A 14,646-nucleotide genomic window follows, 5' to 3' on the forward strand; every position below is an offset into this window, starting at 1 on the left:
CTCACTAGTTTTGTTGTGTGCATGTGTGTGCATGAGAAAGAGAGAAAACAGTTACATGCAATGGTGTGTGCACAGTTTGTTTGTAGCTGATATATATTAACAAGCATTTTAACTGTGCTCAATCACTAGACAGGACATTATCTTGTCTATTTGCATAGGACAGCAAATCTATCCATTCCACTAGTTTGCAAATTCCTACTGTTTATTTTCAGCGCCTCTTTCATCTGCATTTAAGGTGCTCTCGGCTCCGCAGTTTCAAGTACCGATAGGAATCGCATGAGAAGTACCCTAGTTTGTTAAGCCCTCTTGAGTCCTCCCCCTCTTTTTTTAAGCATCTTTAGTTCTCCAATGCAAACGGTTCCTCAAATCTATTCAATGTGTTCTGAGCACTGTGCTCCCCCCTCCACAAAGCATTCAGGGATCCTGCATCCGAACAGTTAATTTGCACTATGCTCTGTTTCAAGAAAAAGGAAAACTGTCACCCTGTCATTTTAGAGTCTGACACTAAGCTTGTCAAAAGAGACAGCTGTTAAAATGAATTACTGTTGACATGCAGAGAAATGGCCCCAGCCAGATGTAAAGGACATCTGCGGCAATGAAGTGGTACAGGGTGGCTTTTAAAATGTGGTCATACTGGTATTTGAATAGACCGTCTATGGCGTTAAAACATGGCCTTGACTCAGACTGTTTAAAGCAGTGAACCAGAGCCAATGAAAAATGGCCAAGAAGTGCTGATCTGTTGCTGTATCCATAACTTATGCCTGAATATGAAAACAGCTCTGAATTGGAGCTATTAAGCCCTTATCTTGTATCTGGGAGGATGTAGACTTAAAAACACAGCAGGGAAGATTGTGTGTTTCCAGGCTCTCGAATCTGGGGAGAGGCGAGGCATAAATTCATGAGGTGGATTATGCTGCCAAATAAGTTGGTTTGTCTTCTCTGAACGAATGCCCAAGTTGGAATTGCAAGGGCATTAAAAAGGTGGGCTGATTGCATCTAGGAACATCCGCAGATAAGTCCTGCTTTCATTGCCTTTCTCTTCCCCTCCCCTCTCTTTTTCTGTATGTGTGTAAGGCTTGATAGAGAAAGAGCTTGAGCTTAATGTATTTACTTGGGGGTTAGTGCTATCAGATTTGGAGCTTAGGATCACAGACAAAAATCAAATTAAAAAATTGAAATCCCTTGTATATGGGAAGCCTAGTTCCTTTGGTCTACACTTTGGTCTGCATAGTTAACAAGTTCTGTGGGGGAAAGAAAATTCAGATACTAAATTCAGATAGATAGATAGATGATATAGATGATAGATGATAGATAGATAGATAGATAGATAGATAGATAGATAGATAGATAGACAGACAGACAAAAATACACATAAAGATATAAACCTATACCAAACAGTAGGAACACATATGAAACAGTAGCCCTTGTGGTTATTTTCTCTTATCTATATGGCAGGAGCAAGGAAGTTTTTATTCATTCCAAGGGCAACATTCACTTCTTAGGTTACCTTCCATGTACCACAGGACTTGAAACAAAAGTGGACAGAGAGATTAATATCATTGTATGTTACATTCTGCTGCCGTCATTTCCCTGACCATGTTTTCAGTCAGGGTACAAAGGGGCGTGTAGGGGCAACCTCACGTTCAAGGAAGGAGCTGCCTGGCCCCAAGGTGTATAGTTGCAATCCTTTGGTTATCGGGGCAGCAGCCCAGATGTGGGAAACACATTTTTTCCAGGCTAAAGGCCACATTCCATTTTGGGTAACCTTCCAAGGGCCACATACCATTAGTGGGTGGAGCCAGAGACAAAAGTGGGAGGAGCAGACAATCTGAGTTTTATCTAAGCATAGAAGGTTAGTTTCTACATGCTCTCAACGACCCCTCTCTAGCCTTCACCCAGGCATCCCCCACAAAGGTTCCCCATTCTGTACAGCTGCAATTTATTTATTTTCTTCATGGTGTGTGTGTGTGCATATATATATATATAGAGAGAGAGAGAGAGAGAGAGACGGGTTTTCTTTCATAATCAGTGTGCACAAGGAGGGTGTTTGGCTCCCACGTGGTCTCCTACTCAGACTTCCTCATCTTTAGAAAGATTCCTATGTGCCCTCAAACCATGTCCTGGGGTGGTCATACCTGTGCATGATGTGTTAGGTAGGAAGCTGGTGGTGCAGCTGGTGGTGCTGCCTATGTTTGTGGAAAATCCCCAGGCAGCTGTGATCACTGATGAAGTAAATTCCTTCCTTCCAGCATCTAATTCTCCACAAAGCAGTGATGTGTACATGCTCCATTTCTCTTAATGCCAGGAGCCACATCCACACAAGGATGTGCGGGGTGTTGCGGGAGGGGGTAGTACCTCTGGTGGGGGACAGGTCATGCTCCTTCTTCAGTAATCTGTCCACCTTTGGTTCCCATCCTGCACTCAGCTCTCAACTGGAGCCAGTGCTGGATTAAACCCTGTAGAGCCCCCTAGGCAGTGAAAATCTCGGGGGGGGGCTCACAAATTATCTCAAAGCTTCTACTGGGCTACTTGTGAATATTCTACTAGAATCTGGAGTCAGCGGGAACGCGTGACACACTTACCCACAAAAAGCTTCGTATCTGGAGGTTTCACGTGTGCACTCTCTAGTGGGATAACATTGAACTAAGAAAGCTTGATTGTAATTTTCTTTCTAGATCAAATCAATATTATTTTGATCTGTTGTCATGGGGCCCTTAAAAGGTGTGGAGCCCATAGGTCTACTCTGCCCCAGAAGCATGCAACAGTGGCCACAATCCAGGAACTGCTTCGACTGACTGCCTAAACCAGATGAGGGTAGCCGATGGGTCTCAAACCCTTAGTGAGATAGGAGCTTCCCCTGCATGCAGAGACAGGCTCTGGAAGATTGAGCAGACGAGACTAACAGTGGGTCCAACAGTCAAGAAGGCAGCTTCTGCACATGCTGTAGAGGGAAGTGAGGGGCAGATGGGGCTCATCAACCTGGAAAGGTAGCCCATCTAGGAGAAAGAAAACTCTGATCCTAAACCTCTGCTGCCTTGTGGGATATCTTTGGGAGAATAAAAAGCTATGGAGTAAACCCTACACAAATCTGGAGTGGAGTCCCTAAGACGTCTGGATGGCGCCTTGTACGCCTACTTCCTTCAGCCAAGCTTGTGCCAAATACATTGCTCTGATTTCCTTTGGACCACATCAGTGAGGCGAAGAGTGGAGTCTTGTCATCTGGGCAGCCCATGGAAGTCACTTCGGTGCTGCTAACACAGCGATTTGACTTCATCCCTGGAGGGCAGAGGCGTACTCCATAGTTTCTTGATACAGATGGATGCCACAAACCAACAACACCTACACTATACATTCAAAGCACTATCATTCCGCTTTGAACAATCATGGCTTTCCCCCAAACAATCAAGGGAAGTGTAGTTTGTTAAGGGTGCTGAAAGTTGCTAGACAACCCCTATTCCCCTCATAGAATTATAATTCCCACAGTCCAACAGGATTGATTGTGAAACCACTCTGAGAATTATAGCTTGGGTGGGTGTATCTTCTACCATCTTTCAGCATCTTACCAGGCTATAGTTCCCAGGATTCTTTGAGGGGGCAAGCTACAACTGTTAAAATGGTATCGTAGTGCTTTAAATGTATGGTGTGGATGTCGCCATGGGCTGCTCTGCATTGGCAGCACATTGTCTAGCATGGAAAGGCTGATGCAAAATTCTGGATAGTGGTTGACAGGCAATCTTCCTCCCTCCCCCCCAGCCTGTTTCACTGTAGCTTGAATTGCTGAATAAATGCAGGATTTTTGCATTGCATAATCTTCCACAAACAAATAAAAGTGGGTAAAATCACTGTTCCTCATGGGATCACTCACAGGCAGCAGACCCTCTTGGGGCATCCAGTGTTGTACACACACCCTCCCTTTTAATCGCCAAACCTTTCATGGTTTGTGGAAGCCATTCACTCAGAGTACTGTATGAAGAAAAGATCAACAACTTCAACACAAACTCTGATTATATCTACTACAGTAACTGGTTTACAGAAGCAAGACTCCCTGTGGGTAGCCTTTCAGTAAGGCAACCCAAGCAGGGTCTTTTTTCTTTTCTTTTTTTAAAGGAAGGGAGACAGAGTTTGCTTATTTATCTTGCTACTTAGCACATCATGCAATTTCTTTGACATGAATTAATTTCCTCTGTAAAATGTCCCCTGTAATAACTAACATTGTCGCCACATTGTCCAACTGGAAGAAGGATTAATTAAATGAAAAAGGGCCAAGAGGAAGTTCTAACTTCTGATTACTTGTGACCCAGATATTTAGTACTCTCCTTATGCCGAGGCCTCAGGTGTTCCAGGAAGGATGTTTCTTCCACCACCCCCTTTAACCTTGAAACAAGGCAAGTTCAGACATCTCTGAGGGCGGTCATTTTTCTTATTTGCTCCAGATCCCCTTCAATTCATCATCAATATCCACAGGAAATAATCATCTCTTTATACTTCATATTCCTCTAAGCTCTGCAAGGCTCTTGTTATGATTGCTTTCCAGCTGTTTTTCCTCCCTTTCTCCTACAGAAAAAAATTCCATGTGAAGAATTTCTGGTCACTTACCAGTTGCTGATTGATACCTGCCAGTAAATGCCAACTTTGACCACCTTGAATGGAGATTTTGGTTTAGATAGTCCTTGATGCTCTAAATTATCATCCTTCTTTCTTTGGGAAGGTCTTGAGGTTCTCCAGCTTAAACGCTTGACATGAACAGTTTTTAGCTCCCATGAAGGGCAGAGGCTAACAACAGTGAATCGGTTCAATGCTCTCTTGTTCTGAGTTGCTCTGTGAAGCTGGTCTGTGGTTAGATTTTAACAAGTTTTGCGTCCCAATTAGGTTGCAACATTTGTAGCACAAACCATCTTTGCATAATATAATAAAGGGCATATTGTTGTTGTTTTGCAAGGCTGGAAAGTGAGAAAGCAAACACCACTGATGGTAAGACTCATAGATCTTCACCCTGATATTGGAACTCTATCAAACCAAACGCCCCTCCCCTGCTAGAAAAAACAAAGAAATATGTACTTTGGGCACTCCTCAGTTTATGGACACACACATGGCTACTGCCGTTCATTAGTCCTCAAGGCAAAGCTCCCATTTTTGTTATTGCAGTCTTGCATTCATGCAAAGGGGAGCAGGAGGGCTGATCTTGTTGACCAGGATAGAAAAGAGATCAGTGATGTGACTGCCCTATTCAACTCAACCCAACCTTCTCTATCCATATTATTATTAATTAGATTTATTACCCTGGGATACCTTGACCCCTGGGATACCTTGCAACTCTACAATTCTATTGAAACAGTTAAATCACAGTCAAGAGAATAGGGCTGTAAGTCCCGGAAGACCTGTTCCCTGCCTTGTAGGTTTTTTCCCACCTGGCCTGGGTGAAGCTGCTTAACAGAATCTTGGGCTAGGGTATTGTTTGGGTAGTTTTGTTGGGAAGGAGGTTGTTGCTGTTGTTGGTTTTTGTATCTTTATTTTAGATTGTTCAGTTTTGTTGTGCCTTTTAATGTTTTATTTATTATTACTACTGTTCCTATGTTGTAGTTATGTATTTTTTCATGTTGTTAACTATCTTGAGCATGGTTCGAACTGTGGAAAGGTAGCGTAGAAATACAATTATGTATGTGCATATGTATGTATGTATGTATGTATGTATGTATGAAGAATATATATAAAGTGTTGCACATTGGGGTTGCATTTTCCTGAGTTGCTTCATTACTCCAGCACAGCAGTCTTTGCCTTAGTAAGTTGACCATCAAATCACGCTGCTGGAGAAATAAAGCGCTTCCAAAACGTTTCACAGCATAAATCGGGGGTGGGGAGCTGAAAATTTCAGGAGAGCCAGAGCCAGAGGAATTGGCCAGGCAATGTCAAAAAGCCAATAATTTCCCACTGAGTCATCATACATCTCAAGAAGGTTTATGAACAGAAGGCTGCCAGAGTCAGAAATGATGTCACTTAAGATGGAGGATTGTCATAGTCCAACTCTGGATGATGCAGGGAAATTATTGATGACAACCAGGGCAGCTGGAAGAAAGCAATATGGTCGCTTTAGCAATGCAGCAGCAGAAAAATGAATAAACTGGTGGGCAGGCGGAAGCAGTGGTGGAGCTTCATGCTCCAGCACCAGGGGGTAGTGTAGAGCAGGCAGGGGCAAGGCTGGCGCGTGTCCTGGGGTTGTGACATGCCACCTGTGGGGGTGTGGCGCCCAGCACGGGTGGGGGGGCAGCCACGATAGCACCCACCGGGATCGTGCTGCCGGGGGCGGTGCGTTCCCCCCACTCTTCTTCCTCCAGTGGGTGGAAGTACAGGAAGCCCATGAGCCTGCCAGCTGTGAAAGACACAGGCAACAGAGAAATTCCTTAGCTGGCATTTATTTGTGTAGATTGGGTGTACAGAATTTTGTGGGAGCCCCAAAGCACCTGACAGTACTGTTATATAATGCAAGTATGGTAATATCCAGTGTGCTTTGTAGCATAACATTATCACACATAGAAAGAAAACACAACACACACAAACAGGAACTTACAGTTTAAATTTCTACAGTACAGAAAACAAAACAGAGGGAGGAAATTGTAGAGTGGAAGGGGAGGTGCATGTTTACTAAAATGCACATACTAGGCATAGGAAATGCATACATCAGTGAAAACAGCATACAAAAATGCATTATATTAAAAGAAATTGCTTGCAAAATCATGCACATTAGTCAGACTGCAGGCAAAAATGTTTTTTAACAATAGAAGAAATCCACAATAAAATATTGAAGAAATTTCATGAGGATTTTTTTTTTTAATGCAAATCTGGAGGACTGTATTTAAGACCAGAAAAACAAGAAACAGAGAGAACCAAATTTGACAGATCCTTCCACCATGGTAGTGCTACATACACTGGGCAAGAGAAACCCTTAGCAGGCACGACGCACACAACCAGCAAAGCTGGCCCAATATATTTCGCTGTTTGTGGTGGCAACCCCCACCCACAATAAGACAAGGAGCATGGTACCCAAGGCCAGCTGAGACAGAAGATCCCAGAAGTGTTCTTCTTCTTCATCTCTAGCAGGGAAGAACATACACTACAATAAATTAAAGGAAGTAAAGAATTTGCTGCATTTCTTGACAACCAAAACCATTGCCTCACTTTGTCTAATAGTAGGGTGGGTTTTGTTCCCCCAGACAGATGCACTCCAATTATAAGCCCTCTTTCTGCACGAGCACCTTCTCACTCCCTCTCAAACACAGGTGTACTTTCTCCTCAGCTGGAGGGGTATCACCTCTTTCAAAAATACAGAGATCCCCAACCATCAGTCATATGCTCCCAGTACTGAAACATCAACCATCTTAGACCATTAACCAACAACCTGCCCAAGAAAGGGTCAGCCAAGAATGTTTTATAAAGTACACTTGGTGTCTTATGTATTGCACAGTAAGAAAAGCAGATTGCAGGATTTGTCTTCAGGCCTCTGCTCTAAAAAGACTTAAAATGAGAAAAGCATGAGACATGAGTAGTAGAAAATCAGTCCCCCATTTTCTTCAGGGACTGGAAATATTTTGTGGGAAGATTTGAGGCAAATTTTGGGCCAGCCTCAGTCTAAACCCAGCAAAAGGGGAAGAGGTTAGCAGGATTATATTTGCAGGGTTAGAAAGGCGAAGGGAACAAGCCCAGTTCAGGTTGGTTGCATGGCTCATTAGAGATTTACAATTTCTTTGCCTCCTATCTCTCCTGGTTAATGCCACAGGACTGGGAGCCCCTGCGGTGGAGAGGCTGGTGTTTGCTACCTCAATAGCAATAGAGGCTTTGAGAAGGATTTTAGCAATATGAGTGGAAAAATTCCCCATGCAGTGTCTTTAATGCTGCTATCCCTTGCTGAGCTGGAGCTGGTATAATTCTTCATCTGTGCAAATAGGGAGGGAAACTGGGGCATTAAGCTGCGATTGTTTGATGAATTCCTGCAAGCAAAGATGAATAAATTGCATAACATTCGCTTTGAATTGTTATGATCAGAAAGCTGAAATTAAGTTATATTATTCGGCTCAGAGAGGCAAGGATACCAACTTGCTTATAGATGTGAGGATTTAAAAATGTGCTAAATGGCCATCAGAGGGAATTTTGCCATTGCTTTTATGTTTGGAGAATCACTGCTGCCACTGGCTTCGAAGAGATGAGGGAATAGACCCAAAGGTTCCCCTCCTCTGAAAATACATCTCCTTCTATAGGTGAAAGATTCCTGCTCTTGGGGATAGGGAACCTTTAGATCCAGTTTATTGAAAAGCTTCATTAAGTTGAATTCTACAAATCACAGAGTTCATGAGGTTTAGTGTCGGCATGAACCAACTCATATGCAAGCAACTTGCCATCTATACCCACCCTCCATTAATACCACCCCTTGTTGTTTTTTTAAGGTCTTACCATTGCTTCTTTTTTTTTTTAAGGGGGAAGAGCACGCCCAACAATGAAAAGTTGAAAGCAGATGGGAAGAAAACAGCACAATTTGCCAAATGCGAACACACACTCAACCACCCTACCCCACCTGCTAGAAGCCACACTAGTACAAGCAAATACAAAAGACACAGAAAGAAAATCAGTAGAGAGAGTTCACTGAAGCACAGCCTATAGTTTTTTTTGTTTCTTTGCAAGGCTGGAACTGCAAAATCAGGATTGTTCAGTTGTCAATTACTAGGTGTGGGCACAAGCTTCTGTTGCCTCATGGGGAGGGGGAGTTTCACAAATTATGTGGGCCTGACATATTGAGCTGTAGTATCTTGAGGTTGGATCCAGAAAAGCTGTGGGCAGAAGGAAAATATTTGACCTTAGTGGACCCAGCTGTAGTCATACATGAACCAGTTATTACTGGACCAGACTACTGTAGTGTCCTCTCTGGAGGACAGTCTCTGAATATAGTGCACCAAAATTCTTCTCATCCTTTGTTGTTGTTTTTGCTGTTCTTATTTTATATAGCACCATCAAACTTTGCCCAGAAGGCTTGTAGTCTGTCATTCAGCACAGAGGAGACAATAAAGAAAGGTAAGGGAACAGTATGCCATTTCCCTTCTGCACTCATGCTTTTGACCCAGTGGTAAAACACCATGAAAAGTAGAAGCTTGGTATAGTCATATGTGCATTCATGTCCAGATAATCATGCAATGGGGGGCTGGAGCAGCCCCCCCACCTCCAGTACTAATGTCACTGCACTGACCATCTCATGAATTGAGTAGGGATGAAGGAGAAATATGGTTTGGCTAGCATGTTAATGCAAACTTAACTTTTCTGCAACAATATGTGTTCTGAAGTTCAGTCATCCTTTGAACTTTTCCTTTCCATGGATTTTGCAATTTAGTTCTCCAATCAAATATAAAAGGGGCAAAAATAGATATGTATTATGGGAAAGTGTGCATTAAAATGCATATAATATACAAATATGCATTATTAGGAGAATTTGTTTGGGGAAATATGTGTATCAGGCAAAATTGCATACAGAAGTATGCATATTAGGATAAATATACACAGATATGCTGAAGGGGACTCTTTTTCTTTTAAGCAGACTGTTGAAGAAATGTGGTGAACTGAAAATAAGACTGGGAAAATGTGTAACAGAGAAAAACCAGAATTGATAGGCTTGACTATCTCAGGTGTTGAGTGGAATATGTGTTAAGTTGTGGGTGAACATATCAGATGACACAGCGATTCTTCAAACACCTCTTGTTTATTCACAGGCCAGGACAGAACTGAACTGAAGGGTTCAGCCAGCCTGCTTTTATAGAGCTCCACTACAACGCAACTGTAACCACTTTCTGTAACTATCCAATCACTGAATGTCACTTTCAATCCCTTATTTGCACAACTATCTACAGTATCCCCCTGCTGGCCCAGGGTGAGAACTTCAGTACATAACAATATGCACCTGTTTAAGCACTCCACATAACTGAGACTGGCCACTTATTATGGTCTAATATTGTAGAGTACCTGCTTGTGTATAACTGGACACCAATGAATGAAATTTGATTGCTGACTTGATGCTGTTCACCACCAACACCCCCCATCTCTGATCCTTAACTTTTAGATATCTCAATAGTGGGGGGGCCCAGCTTTGAACTGCTCTATTTTCTCAAGTGTATGTTGCACCAATATTGCTGGGATTTTCAGCACCTGGTGAACCTGTCACTATTCATCAATGCTTTTGATGAAAGTGGTACCCATTGTTGAGCTGATGTAGTTAGGCTGCTAGTATAGTATTGGTTTCACATTAGTTTGTATTTAATTGAAACATTGCTTTATTGTATTGTTTCGATGTTATTTCTTACTCTGAGGTTGTGAAGAGTGGGTTATAAATAATGTAAATAAAATAAATAAATTTGTAAGGTGCCCTTACATTTCTGTCCTAAATTTTGTTATGAAGTACTAATGTTGGTGACTCGCTGAGATGCAACCATTTGGCCACTTCATTCATAACTGCTATGAATGTTCATTTATAATGTGGTAGCTTTCTCTTCAGTATATTGAACTTATTCCATAAGTTCCATTCATCTCCCGACAAGAATCCAGGCAAAGAGGCAGAGCTAGGATAAAGAAATAAAGACAGATGGCTCTTAATTACAAAGGTGAAATGCCAAATTAAATTTGAGGCTCCCCCCAATCACTTTAAAAATAGGACACTGACTTGGTTTACTTTGTAGGCAAAGGTGAACATTTCCTCAATTATAATCTTCCAGTGGAAACATTCTTGCTTCCATTGTTCAGAAAGAGATTATTTTAAAACATTAATGAGACTTTCAATATTTGGAATGAGAAGGAAGTATCCTCATTTTTCTTGTTTGTTTTTGTTTACTTTAAAAAAACCCCCACAGATTTGTATTGAACAGTATTGAAAAACACCAGTTAATGTTTAAATTTAATTTTAATCAAAAGTCTTCATATAAACACTTAGGTTCCATCTGCACTATACATCTAAAGCAGTATACAGTCATGTCTTGTTTTGCAGCCGGGATCAGTTCCAGAGCCTGAGCCGCTAGCCGAAAAGGACACAGGGCAAAGTGCTGCATCTGCGCACGTGCACGGAGCAGTTTGCACTTCTGCGCATGCGTGAAGCACGATTTATCGCTTCTGTGCATGCATGAGCGGCAAACCCGGAAGCAACCTGTTCCGGTACTTCCGGGTTTGCCATGGATGTTCGCTGGAATGGACGCTAGACAAGGCGGACATTCGCGGAGGTAAATCCCGTAATACCATTTTAAACAGTTATAGCTTCTCCCAAAGAATCCTGGGAACTTTGTTATGTTCAGGTTGCTGTGAATTGTTAGGAAACTCCTATTCCCCTGACAGAGCTACAGTTCTAAGTGTAGGTTAACAGTCGATCCCTCTGGAAGTTGTAGCTCTGTGAGGGAAATATGGGTCTCCTAACAACTCTCAGTACCTGTAACACACTACATCTCCCAGAATTCTTTGGGGGAAGCCAAGTCTATTTAAAGTGGGATCATAGTACTTTAAATGCATAATGCAGATGCAGCATGGGTGAAAAAAATAGCCTACTTTGCAAAGGTAAAATTTGCACATGTTGTTTTGCCCACTTTTGCCTATGTCCCCACCTACCATGGCATGTGGATCCCAAAAGGAATGTGACCCTCTGATTAAAAAAGGTTCCACATCCTTGGTCTAACCTTTCAGGGCAAGTAGTTTCACATACATGTTTTTGTGATGGAAAACCCCTGTCACACGTTGCAACAAAGCGTGCCTCAGAAGGCAGTCACAATATGCTCTCAATAGTAGATCTCAAAAATGAATCGCAGAATTGTTAGCAGGAAGGGACCCAGAGGTAGGGCTGTCATATGTCCAGGTCTCCCCGGACACACCTGAGATTCGTCCATCAGAAATAGCCAGATGTATGGCAATCCTTGTCAGAAGTGTTGATTTTTTGGAGAATTTCCTTAAAGATGGCTCAAAAATAACTTTTGTGTCCAGGCTTTTTGAAATACGGCAACCCCACCCAGAGGGTCATCTAGTCCAACCCTTTGCAATACAGTGCTACCTCAGGCTACATACGCTTCAGGTTACATACGCTTCAGGTTACACACTCCGCTAACCCAGAAATGATGCTTCAGGTTAAGAACTTTGCTTCAGGATAAGAACAGAAATCGGGCTCCAGCGGTACAGCAGCAGCAGGAGGCCCCATTAACTAAAGTGGTGCTTCAGGTTAAGAAGAAGAAGAAGAAGAGTTTGGATTTGATATCCCGCCTTTCACTCCCCTTCAGGAGTCTCAAAGCGGCTAACATTCTCCTTTCCCTTCCTCCCCCCACAACAAACACTCTGTGAGGTGAGTGGGGCTGAGAGACTTCAAAGAAGTGTGACTAGCCCAAGGTCACCCAGCAGCTGCATGTGGAGGAGCGGAGACACGAACCCGGTTCACCAGATTACGTGACTACCGCTCTTAACCACTACACCACACTGGCTCCCAAACAGTTTCAGGTTAAGAACAGACCTCCCAAACGAATTAAATACTTAACCTGAGGTACCGCTGTACAGGAATCCTGTCCACAGCTACTCCTGGTGGGGCTTGAACCACCAACCTTCTGGTTAATAGCCAGGCACAGTTATCCACTGCACAACCTGAGGTTCTAAGATTCATACAGGAGAAGGCAGCCTTGCAAGTCCCAATCTGGATTAGGGCTTTCAAAGTTAAATGTTGTCAGAATCTTGAATTGCAGTCCATGCCAATAGATGCTTGTTTCCATGTGTGACTGTGTTGCAGGAGCGGTTCACATGGAAGGGCAGAATCACAGAGTTGCCCTCTCAACAGTGGTGTCCCTGTTGCTTACCTGAGTGGTGCAGGGGAGGGCAGTGGTGAAATTGAAGTTGAGTGAGTACACTGCCCAAGACAATCTGGCACAATTGCTGGTATGCCCACACAACCTCAACCTCACCACCACCCTACACACCCACACCCCACACCAACATCTAACTAAGCAGCAGTGGCACTACCCTCCCAAGCTGGCCACTCCTGCTTGCATTGTGTGATGAACCACAGAAATGCAGGTGGCAACCTTCTTAGTGAATAATTTTCAAGACTCACTCCACCTTAGGGGAACAGCCAAAGCTCAGTGTCTGAGTGTCTATTTTCCACTCAGAAGCTCCTAGGTTCCATCCCTGGCATTTCCATGAAGGGCTGGGAATATCCTCTGCCTGAAATCCTGGAGAGCTGCTGACAGTCAATGTAAACAATATTGACCTAGGTGAAGCAATGGTCGGACTTGCCATGGGGTAGCTTCCTAGAGTGGCCCACCCAGGCTGATCAGTGGCTCCTTATGAACAGAAAGAATATAAAGGGTTTCCTTTTTCCAGGCTTGCTTCAGCAACATGGTTTTCATGAGCACTGGTGTGCTTTTTTATTTATCTTCTTGCTCTTTGCCCTGACTCTTGGCTTATTCTCTGATCTTGTCTTCCAGATTTTCCTTCAGCCCTTTCTTCTAGAGTGCTCATTGTCTTTGCCTCCTGGTTAGCCCTTCGCTTTGGCTTGCTCTACGGCTTTTCTTCATTGGCTCCTCCCTCATTTCTTACAGCCACCCATGGCCCAAGCCTGACACCCTGTTTGCCCATCACCCACCCCCAACTGATGTTGTTGTTAGATTGAATTACACTGAATGCATCTACAAGCTGCTTCTACACATATACTAGTGTTTGTGTATAGCTGCTTGATTTGTATAGCTCAACTATTGTGTACCTGGGTACATGGACTGTATAGTTCTTGAATACTACATGTGATTAACTGTACAGACATACAACTCCACTATTTGTGCACACAGGTACACAGATTATGCCTCCTGTTGCTGTTCATCAAGGTTAAGAATGCATGGAATTCTAAATTGATATGAATGTTGACATAAATAAATGCCTGCTTGTCACAGTTATAAAAGCAAGTATTGTATCTGTTTGCCTGCCTGCCTGCCTCCTTACACAAGTAAACACACACACACACTTTCCTTCCCTCCAAAGGAGGAAATGAATATCATGGAAGACATACACACAAAAACCAGGGCATTTTGTTCTTATGCACAGCAATGCACCTATATCGCTCCTCATCAGAAATCATCCTTAATGATGTCAGTGACAGTTTTACCTGAGAAACGACTGTTGGTGAATTTTAATTCAGAAAGGGCATGCTTTCTGGAAGAAGGGCTCTGTGGCAAATTGATTTTTCCAAGTTTAAGAAGAGACTGTGCAACATATCCAGGTGATGAGGACTGTCTCTGTATTACTAAAACAGATGGGCATTGCTCTTTCACATGTAACATCATGGGGATAGGCAACAAGCAAGCCAAGGGTTCATTCTGGAGTTCACAGTCCTTCTGCATGACCCTCAGCATGTTACTAAAGATTCTCCTCTTGTCTTCTGTAAGCTGACTTCATTGACTCTCAAATTTCCTGTATTGCATTGGCTTCTGAAGCAGGTATGGCTGGGGCCAAGCCAGGTGTGATTAATAGTGTGGTTAGTGATCACATTGGGGTTTTGCAAAGTAAATTCCAGGTACCCCAACTCCAATTAAATTAAATTCCAGGTACCCCAATGAACACACACACAGCAACACACACACACACAGCATGGCTGTGAGGCTTAGGGAATGG

At 43.0% G+C, this 14,646-nt stretch overlaps 1 long non-coding RNA gene across 2 annotated transcripts; it reads left to right on the plus strand.

Moving 5' to 3' along the window:
- Window positions 1–792: 792 nt before the first annotated feature.
- On the plus strand, window positions 793–13,895 carry LOC309524106. Of its 2 annotated transcripts, none has more exons than XR_014215797.1 (3): window positions 793–981; window positions 8,992–9,057; window positions 13,470–13,895. It is a non-coding gene; the product is annotated as an uncharacterized lncRNA (long non-coding RNA). The 2 variants fall into 2 exon arrangements; XR_014215798.1 differs by lacking the exon at window positions 13,470–13,895 and adding an exon at window positions 9,752–10,322.
- The last annotated feature ends 751 nt before the right edge of the window (window positions 13,896–14,646 follow it).

This window comes from Podarcis vaucheri, assembly GCF_965113315.1.
Source record: "Podarcis vaucheri genome assembly, chromosome: Z".
In the NCBI taxonomy this organism is placed as follows: domain Eukaryota; kingdom Metazoa; phylum Chordata; class Lepidosauria; order Squamata; family Lacertidae; genus Podarcis; species Podarcis vaucheri.